This window comes from Anser brachyrhynchus (assembly GCF_964034855.1).
Source record: "Anser brachyrhynchus genome assembly, chromosome: 2".
Classification (NCBI taxonomy): domain Eukaryota; kingdom Metazoa; phylum Chordata; class Aves; order Anseriformes; family Anatidae; genus Anser; species Anser brachyrhynchus.
Window position 1 is genome coordinate 27,426,107 of NC_137695.1, and position 8,539 is coordinate 27,434,645.

An 8,539-nucleotide genomic window follows, 5' to 3' on the forward strand; every position below is an offset into this window, starting at 1 on the left:
GCTTTTTACCAGGTCATTTTTACCAGGAATACTGGTGGCCCACAAAGGGACAAACAATGATGTTGGCAGTGAGAGCAGTGTTTTAGAAAGAAGTTCAGTTCACAAGTTGATAAAAATGTCTGTTTATGAACAATTCCAGTTTCAAAAGTATTCCTGAATTCATATCAAATCATACATTGAAACGTGAGCTGCAGCACTATAAAAGTCAAAGCATTTCTTTCATCATTTTTAAATAAGGCATTTTGATTTTTTGTTCCCAAGGCGTATAAATTTATTTTTTAAATTCCACCTCAAAATTGAAACAAAGCATTCAAATTGAGGTTGAACAAACTGTTTCTTCAACCTGGCCAACCATTGTACAGGCTGGGAGGAGGCTCCCTTTTGCACGATATAAAAATAAATTATTCATACAGTTTAAATACTACTTATCTATTATTTAGTGTAGCCCTGGTGTTTTGGTTTCACATTAGGCAGACGGCACAAAAGGGAGAAAAAAGAGCTGCATTTCTGTGAAGTGATCATACGGGTTCATCACGTTTGGTATAATAATGAACAATATTTGTCTAATGACACGGTGTGTCACAGATCTGTAGAGGAGAGCCCAAGTAATTAAAAGTGCTACATGGGAAAACAGGAGAGCTCTGCCTTTTAATCATGGAGAAGGAGCACTTTGGAGTCCGCGGAGCTGGGAGCTGCTCTCTGTTATTTCTGCTGTCAGTCCCAGGCAGCTCTGCTGACAGGTGCCATTGATTTTTCTAAAATGCCAGAAGGCTGACTGCCGACTGCCTCGCCTCTGCTCCTCCAGAAAATGCATGGCACAGTCCTGGGGAGGAAAGGAGACAGCAGTCCAAAACGGAGGGATTTGATGGGTTCGCTAAAGAGAAAATTCCCAAAAGCTTGCAGAAGAGGGGGGCGCTTGTGGGGAAAAACCTCAAAGAGATGAAAGCATAAACTGCTTTCTATTTTTCTGATTTCTACAGCGAGTCAAAAGAAAGAGAAATTTTAAGCAATGATCTGCTGAGATTGTTTTTGTCTGATTTACAGATTGGAGAAAACAACCCGTATCCTTCTAAAAGCTCCGTTCCCCGTGGAAATACATACCAATAAAAGGGGAACCGATCCCCGAATTCCCTGCCAATCTCTGTCTTTAACCCACAGATGCTTCATTATCTCTCTCACTTCTTCCACAGTTGAATTCAGCTCTCCACAAGTACTTTCATGCCAGGAAGCCAGGCGTATTCAGAACAGAAATGCCTCGTTACATATTTTATGAGGGTCCTTAACCACATGCGTGGAAAATGTTTATTTTATAAGCGCGGAATTGTCCCCTGGGGATGTTTTGCTTCACAAATGAGCCTAATGAGCATTAGAGGAGCAGTTTTCTTCAGGAAAGTGGTAGATTTTTTCTTCCTTTAATTTTTTAATTACAGCCCTCAACCTGAAGGACTGGCACGAAACCCTGAACAGAGCAGAGTCACACGCAGCACACCTTTCCCACCAGTGCCACTGCAGCACGTACCCGCTGCACACCACAGGGGTGGTGCAGGGTGAGTGCTGGGATGCTCGGTGTCGGCACAGACCTTGCTGCTGCCCGCACCATCCCTGTGCCCCCTGCTCTTTGCCAGGGACTGTGCAGGTGCAGGGGCATCAGCAGGCATCCCCTGACACGAGCCCCATGCTCTGGTGTGGGGCATGTGGCATAGGAGGGGTGTCATGGCTCTTTGCATCCCAGCACCCCGAGGAAGGGGATGAATGTATCGTCCATGCCACAGAGCTCAAGGCTTTCTCACCAGGCAAGGTTATAAGCACAGATGTGCAGAGATGGGAAAAGATAAAACAGCAAACTGTGTACTTAGGGCTGTATACTTCATAGAGGAAACTCATCTGGCTGGCAGGCTGTGCCCGCTGCCAACGGTGGTGACTGGTCCTCCCTTGCCCAGGGGTGAAGGAAACCTTCCTTTTCCCTCTCTATTTGCCTTCATTTTGTTCCTTCTGATTGAACACAGGAACAGTATCTTATTTTACCATAGGGGATTATATCATTTTCTTTCCTCCTCCTCCTCCTACTCAAGATTATTTGATTAACATGCCTATAGTATACTATAGCTTTTCCTGACGATTAACATGCCTGTAGTATATTATAAATAGCTTTTTTTTTTTTTTCTGGTGATACAGAAAGCTGATGAGCACCCAAAGGACAGCTGGCTCTTTCTCCTCAGAGAGTGTCACTTGCAGAGTGGTGAGATGGGGAGCGTCACCACCGACCCCCCAAAAGCAGGCTGGCTCCTTGGGCCAGGCACCGCCTTTCTCTTCAAACAGAAACCTCAGAGCAAACCTCATTCCATAGCTCTGAAAAACAAACAAATAAACAAACAAACAAACAAAAAAACAACAGCTTTCTCTCTGCTCCCATTCATACTGTGAGTGTTTTGGCACAGGCCACATCACACTCTGGTTTAGCTCAGGGGAAGCTGGATAAAACTCTAAGCAAATGGCAACTACCACTGGGCTGTCCTACGTAACTCCAGGGTCTCCTATTTTCTCGTATATATATATATTTTTTCCCCAGACAAAGTTTCTGTAGCAACTAAGTGTCATTGGACCTAATAAAAAAACAACTCTCTTACTTTGATGTACCTCTTTTTTGATTTTGATATTTTTTGATATTATTTATTGATTTTTTTTGTTACATAGATTTTTAGGTGACTATACCAATCTCTGTACCTATTGTTTTTAATGAAAATGGGTATTTTTAAACATCTACTGAAATAGCTGCTATTACCGAACACTCAAGGCAAAACTGACGAAAAAATACTGTTTTGAAAACTGTTCTTGGCTTTCACGTTTGATTTGCTGTGCTAGAAATGTACCAAGTAAACCCGATTTATAACAAATGGAGACCCCAAAATCTCTGGTCATGTACATGTGCAGATATCTATGGGTATCTCTGTTTTATATACACACGGGACCAGGATCATATGCAGCTGTAGCTGATGCTCTGCTTGTGTAACTGACTTGATTTTTTTACGCTAGGGAAGTGGAACTGCTGAGACAAAAGAGAGCAGAATGCTCAGATGGGGACTGGAGGCCTGGCTTTCAAAGTAATGAAGTTCTTCTGCCAGTAAGAGCATGGAAAAGCAGCCCAGGCCAGGAGGCAAGGATATGTGCACTGCACAAACAATCATCAGATTTTTGCCATGTAAGCCCATAAAAAGCCATTTTGAAAATGGAAAGCTGGATCCAAACACAATTGCAATTTTTGCTGGTGCCTCGAGAGTCCTTTATATGGTGTATTTTTGAAAATAGCCCATTTTATCCTAGTTGGAGAGTGTGTTGCCCTGTGCTGACTTTGCTCAGTGCTGTTTGCAGAATGGATGCCTTTTTGTTTGTCAGTGGCTGGGAATACAGAACACACAGAATGGTTTAAATCGTGCCAGCTGCTAGCAACACCACGGTAATGCGAGTGCATCTTACACCTGCAGAAGAAAAAAAAAAACAACAATGTTTCAAAGTGTTCCTATTTTCTTTTGTACTTCTGTCCCATTCCCTTCTGTGAACAAAGCGTCATTTATTAGATGTCATAGATGAACTGGAAAAAAAAAGTCTGATTTCTGGCAGAAAAAAACATGGTTTCCCAAACTAAATAAACTTGGCTGAAGTCTACAGAAGAGTGCTTGATGGGTCACAGAACCTCTGTGCAGATCCCATTTCCAGAAAGGCGGTTTATGTTGTGTCCATACCATTTTCCTAGCATTTTTCTTCTTAACTAATACCGTGGGGGAGCACGTGTTTTCCTTGAGAAAAAATGGACATTACTTTTCATAACATGCTCCTTTCTTTGCTAGGAGGCAGTTGCTAGTAACACTTCAATCACTTTTTACCGTGCTGCCCTTTGGCACGTAAGCCCTGCTGGGCTCCTCTGTTGGGGAAGAAGGTACCTCTTTAATATCAGAGACATATTTGAAATAATACAGGCTATTAGGCATTAGGAATGAAGAGGCGATAGTTTTTTTAAGAACATTTGTTCCCCCATCTCAGAGGTAATTCATTTTATCTTATAGGTGAAAATCCTTACAAAAAGGGCCCTATATTAACAGTTCTATGTCTTAAGTGCCTGTTATCTTGCTTATACTTAAGCGATGGCAGGAACTTTCATTATTTCTAAGACGTCCCCTGCTGTGAAGCAGTTAATTTTGACATTGTCAAAGAGGTGACAACCCCTCTGAGCAATGAAAGACTTTTGATTCAATGAAGCAATGGCATTACTTCGCTGCATAGCACCAAAGTGTGAATCTCGGGGTGAGACACATTTAACACAGCGGGAGCTCTTGATGGGATATTGGTTGGAAAAACTGTTTGCATTGTCTAGAGAAGAAAAGGGTTTGGGGAAAAAAAGTGAGGAGCATTAGGCAGTCAGGATTGCCTGTTACCTTCTGACCCCCTTGGTACTGTTTCTCCTGAGACCTGCAGTGACAGTGTAAGCGCAGAATCTTAAAAACACTTTCATGCCATCTCTAATTTTCTTCTCATAATGCTAATATCACTAAAATTTTACAAACCTCTTTTGCTCACCATTTGTTTTCATTTTTACCAAATCTCCACCATTTTGTGACTTAAGAGTGTGGCAAATGCACACTGTTAGTCTGTTAACTGTAGAGAGGACTGTTTTGAGAAGACTTATAAAAATTTTTCAAAGTCTGAAGGTTTGAAAGAGGCTAGTTTTCTCCCCATTAATGAGATAAGTAGTTTTCTTCCTTACCATCTAATGTATTCCTATTGTTTTTCTTTTTTCCTTTTTTTTTCCCACTTGTACTAGGGCTTCTCAAGAGATGGATAGTCCCTTCCTCAAGGCTGACCCAGTCTTTCATCATCCTGCAGACATCCATCCCTTTAAAATGAAGCAGCAGAGCAAGAGCCTGAAGTCAGTGTTGTGAGCTGTGAGTCTTCTTTTGACTCTGGTCTGAATTTCACTTGCCTGATCATCACAAACTGGTACGCTTTCCTGACAGGGGAGAGGTGGCCGGGGAGTCTTGGAGGAACAACAGCAAAGAACATTCTGAACTCTGTGTTAACACCTTCTGTCTCCACCTTCTGTCTCCGTTTCTTAACGTAGGCTGTGACTTACAATAGAAAATAAGCAAAATAAACCTTAAGACTCCATCTTACCTTCATCAAGTCATCCACAGCATTCGTGCCCAGCAAAGTCAGCACAGAAACAAGCATCAGTGACAACATATAAAGGACGGATGTGGTGTCTGTAAGGAAGACAGAAAAATGAAAATAGGCAAGAGGAGCAGTGGCAGCCAGAACTGATGAGAAGTTTCAGTTCAATTGCCTGGATCCTGGGCATATGACATCTATACATCTCTTTACACCCCTCATCTTCTATAGTAGGTCCTGGCTGACCTACCTGCTCCTGCTATTTTATCTCTGGGTCTGCTCCATTGCATTCTGGTGTTATTAAAGGCTCCAACCAGGTGCACAATGCTATGCACAGGAAGAGAAGTGAGGACAAGCACACACATGCTGATAGCAGTGGCTTCCCATGTTTCTTCTTCTTCATAACCTGAAGATTACAGAAGTGATCAGAGGGTGTAGTACTCTCCATTTTGTAGTTCCTTACCAGTTTTGCAGACGGACACCATGTGGCACTATTGAAATTTCAAAAGATTTCCAGAGCTTTGCAAAATTTCCCATCTGACAGGGAATAGCTAAGCATTAGCTACCCGTAGGGTCCCAAGCAGTGAGAACAGAAAAAGACCTGCTAAATATACGTTGCCTACCTATCAACAGAGGATGTCCAAATACTACAGTCCTTGGATATCCTCTGCAGAGCAGGAGATGTCCTGGTGCAGGGATCAGGCTGTGGATGATCAGCAGCAGGGAGGCAACTGGAAGAGAGGGACCTGGTGTGGGGTAACAGAGGCTCTGCAGGGAGTTTCCCCTGGCATCAGCTGCACCAATCCAACCACAGGTGATGCAGAGAGACCTTTTTTCCATAAAGGGCTTGTGAGCATACGCATGGAAACGCATCCCTCTCCTTTCCCCTGGTACAGAGCACAAGGGCAGTCTAGGGCTCCCCCAGGTCTCACAAGGGTTTGGCTCTCATCCTTCCCACTGCTCTGCAGTTCTGGTGGTCTCTTCCAAGGCAAGAAAAATAATGACTGATTGAAAGATGGTCTCTTTTTAGCCCATAAACACCTGAGTTCAATGAGTGGGAGTTACTCTTTTGAGGTTTCAGGTCCAAAAAGGAAGGCAGAGAAAACACTTTGAAGGTGAGCTATCCCCGCAGAAACTGGGTCTCTCTGACCTGTTCCCTTTGCTGATCCTGCTGGCACAGAATTTTACAGAAAGGCACAAACGTGAACTGGGCAGAATAGAAGCTGCATTTTCCAAACTTCCTCTGATGCTGGAGTTTTAGCTTAGCTTCTAGCTTTGGGCAGAGGGCAAGGACAGCCAGCTAGCAGCTCGGCAGGAAAAAGAGTGAGTCTCCACGGACTACTTGCACCCGCAGGCAGCTCCTTCCCCACCCTCTATTTCACTTCTCAGATACAAATGCAAGGAGGCAGCAGGTCACAGCAGCTTCTCAGCACATTAAGAAGTCACGAGTGCTTGGTTAACTCTGAGCTCCCCATACATGTGGGGGTTTTGTGTCATGTATGAGGTCATGCGAAACAAGAGGGGTGAGCGCATTTTGTCCCATTTACCCCTGCTCTGCAGGAAGCAGGAAGGCAGGCGTGCCACTACAGTGATCACAGAATTAAGATAAAAACTGACATGGAACATAATTTTGTTCTCAGTTGCAAATAAAAGTGATTTGGCCCTTTCAATGCAAAATACGGTTCTAGCAAATGTTGTGTTCAATAATCATGTGCGTTCAGAGAAACAGTGAATTTGGCTCCAAAAGCTCAGTATTCTGTGAATGCCAATCAAGTGGTGGAAAGCAAATGGCTTCATTTCATGGAGTTGTAGGTGACCTCAGCCCCCGTGAACAAACTGCATCAGAGCTGTGTGCACTGACCATCTCTGATGTGTATTTGGAAACAAAAATGCCATTTCCAGGTGAATAAGAGAAGCCAGCAGAATTATATTCACATCCCAAATGTGTTCACAGGATTCCCCAGAGGGGACTGTAAGTGTCAGGATAACGACTGTAGACAACAGAAATTGCCACGCTGGAGCGTTGGCATTTTCATCCCTAGTCACAATCCAGCTTCTCAAGTTTTTATCTTTAGACTGAGAAGAGACATCTTGGAAACAAGCAAACAAATGAACAAAACAAAAGTTTTTCACTGGCATTGTGCATAAAGCTGAGAGTAGCTGTGGCTACTGCCCTGGACTCTCCTCCCTGGGTGCATGAGTTCTGACTGGTGTACGGGCCTCTGAACTGGGAGAGATCAGAGAAGGTACAGTTGGATCTCTCTGGAGGAGATGGGAGGAATAAAGCTGATTTACAATCGGGGGCAACCCACACAACAGCATGACAGGATGAATCTTCCCCACAACACTGAGATACAAGAGATTTAAGCATCGTGTGAAGCAGATTCACACACCATATTGATGACACACTGTAAGGATTAACAAAGGATCCAATCAATTCCTGGGTTTGTGGGCATGTATTGATATACATATATGCAGTTATTGTTGTTACAACAATTTTGATTGTTGTTATTATTTTGTTCTTAAATTGGAAAACGGCATCCTCTGAGTTGGTGATGCTGAGCTTCTGATAAGCCTCAGCCCTGGTACACTGAAGACTTTTGCAGAAAGACCAGATCTTTAAACAAAACTCAGAGTCAAGGATAGAACGTAATAACCTGCTTTTTGTATTGTGTTTCCCTGGTAAGCTGTTCCGTGCCTTCAAAAGCATCCTCCAGGCTGTATCTGCTTTGTAAGTCTTCCCCTTCATTTCATTTTTCAGCCATTGTATTTAAACACTTTGGAGCTGGTCCCACGTGGCGCTAGGCACTGCAACATGCCCAGCTAGTGAACGGCAAAGCACTTGAGTTCAATTCCGGGCAAAAGCAATGAGATTTCAGGCTGTTAGGGCATTTTGGCTCTTCGATATGTATTTCATAAAAAGCTGCGCAGATTTGATTTCCTTTCCATTATTCATGTGCACTAGAGACATGCTGCCTGCAGAATCTTATAGGACAAAACTGTTCCCCCCTGATGTGCACAGCATAGGAAGAGTCCCCGGAGTGACAAAGAAATATGCAAGCAAAGGCTTGGCATTAACTTCAATTTTCTTTGTTTGTTCACACTAGAATAAATTGTGGTGGGCTAAGATGCTTTGGTGTTCTAAACAACAGTTTTAGGGCATCCTGGTAGAACTACTGGTTCTTTTTATTTTCATTTATATATGCGCTATATTATAGTTAAATATTATATAAAATATATAAATAAAATAAAATACATAATATAACATTTTATATCATAAAAACACTATATATATACATAGATATATATAGATATATAGATTAGGTATACAGATATAGATGATATATAGATATAGATATAGATGATATAGATATAGATA

The 8,539-nt window shown here is 42.6% G+C and overlaps 1 long non-coding RNA gene across 3 annotated transcripts; it reads right to left on the minus strand.

Annotated features, from left to right (window-relative positions):
* Positions 1–2,650: 2,650 nt before the first annotated feature.
* LOC308188992 lies at positions 2,651–6,524 on the minus strand. Of its 3 annotated transcripts, XR_013945929.1 has the most exons (4): positions 5,411–6,524; positions 5,167–5,255; positions 4,760–4,888; positions 2,651–3,476 (listed from the first exon to the last, which is right to left on the minus strand). It is a non-coding gene; the product is annotated as an uncharacterized lncRNA (long non-coding RNA). The 3 variants fall into 3 exon arrangements; XR_013945930.1 differs by having other exon boundaries at positions 4,760–5,255; XR_013945931.1 differs by having other exon boundaries at positions 5,167–6,524.
* Positions 6,525–8,539: the final 2,015 nt, after the last annotated feature.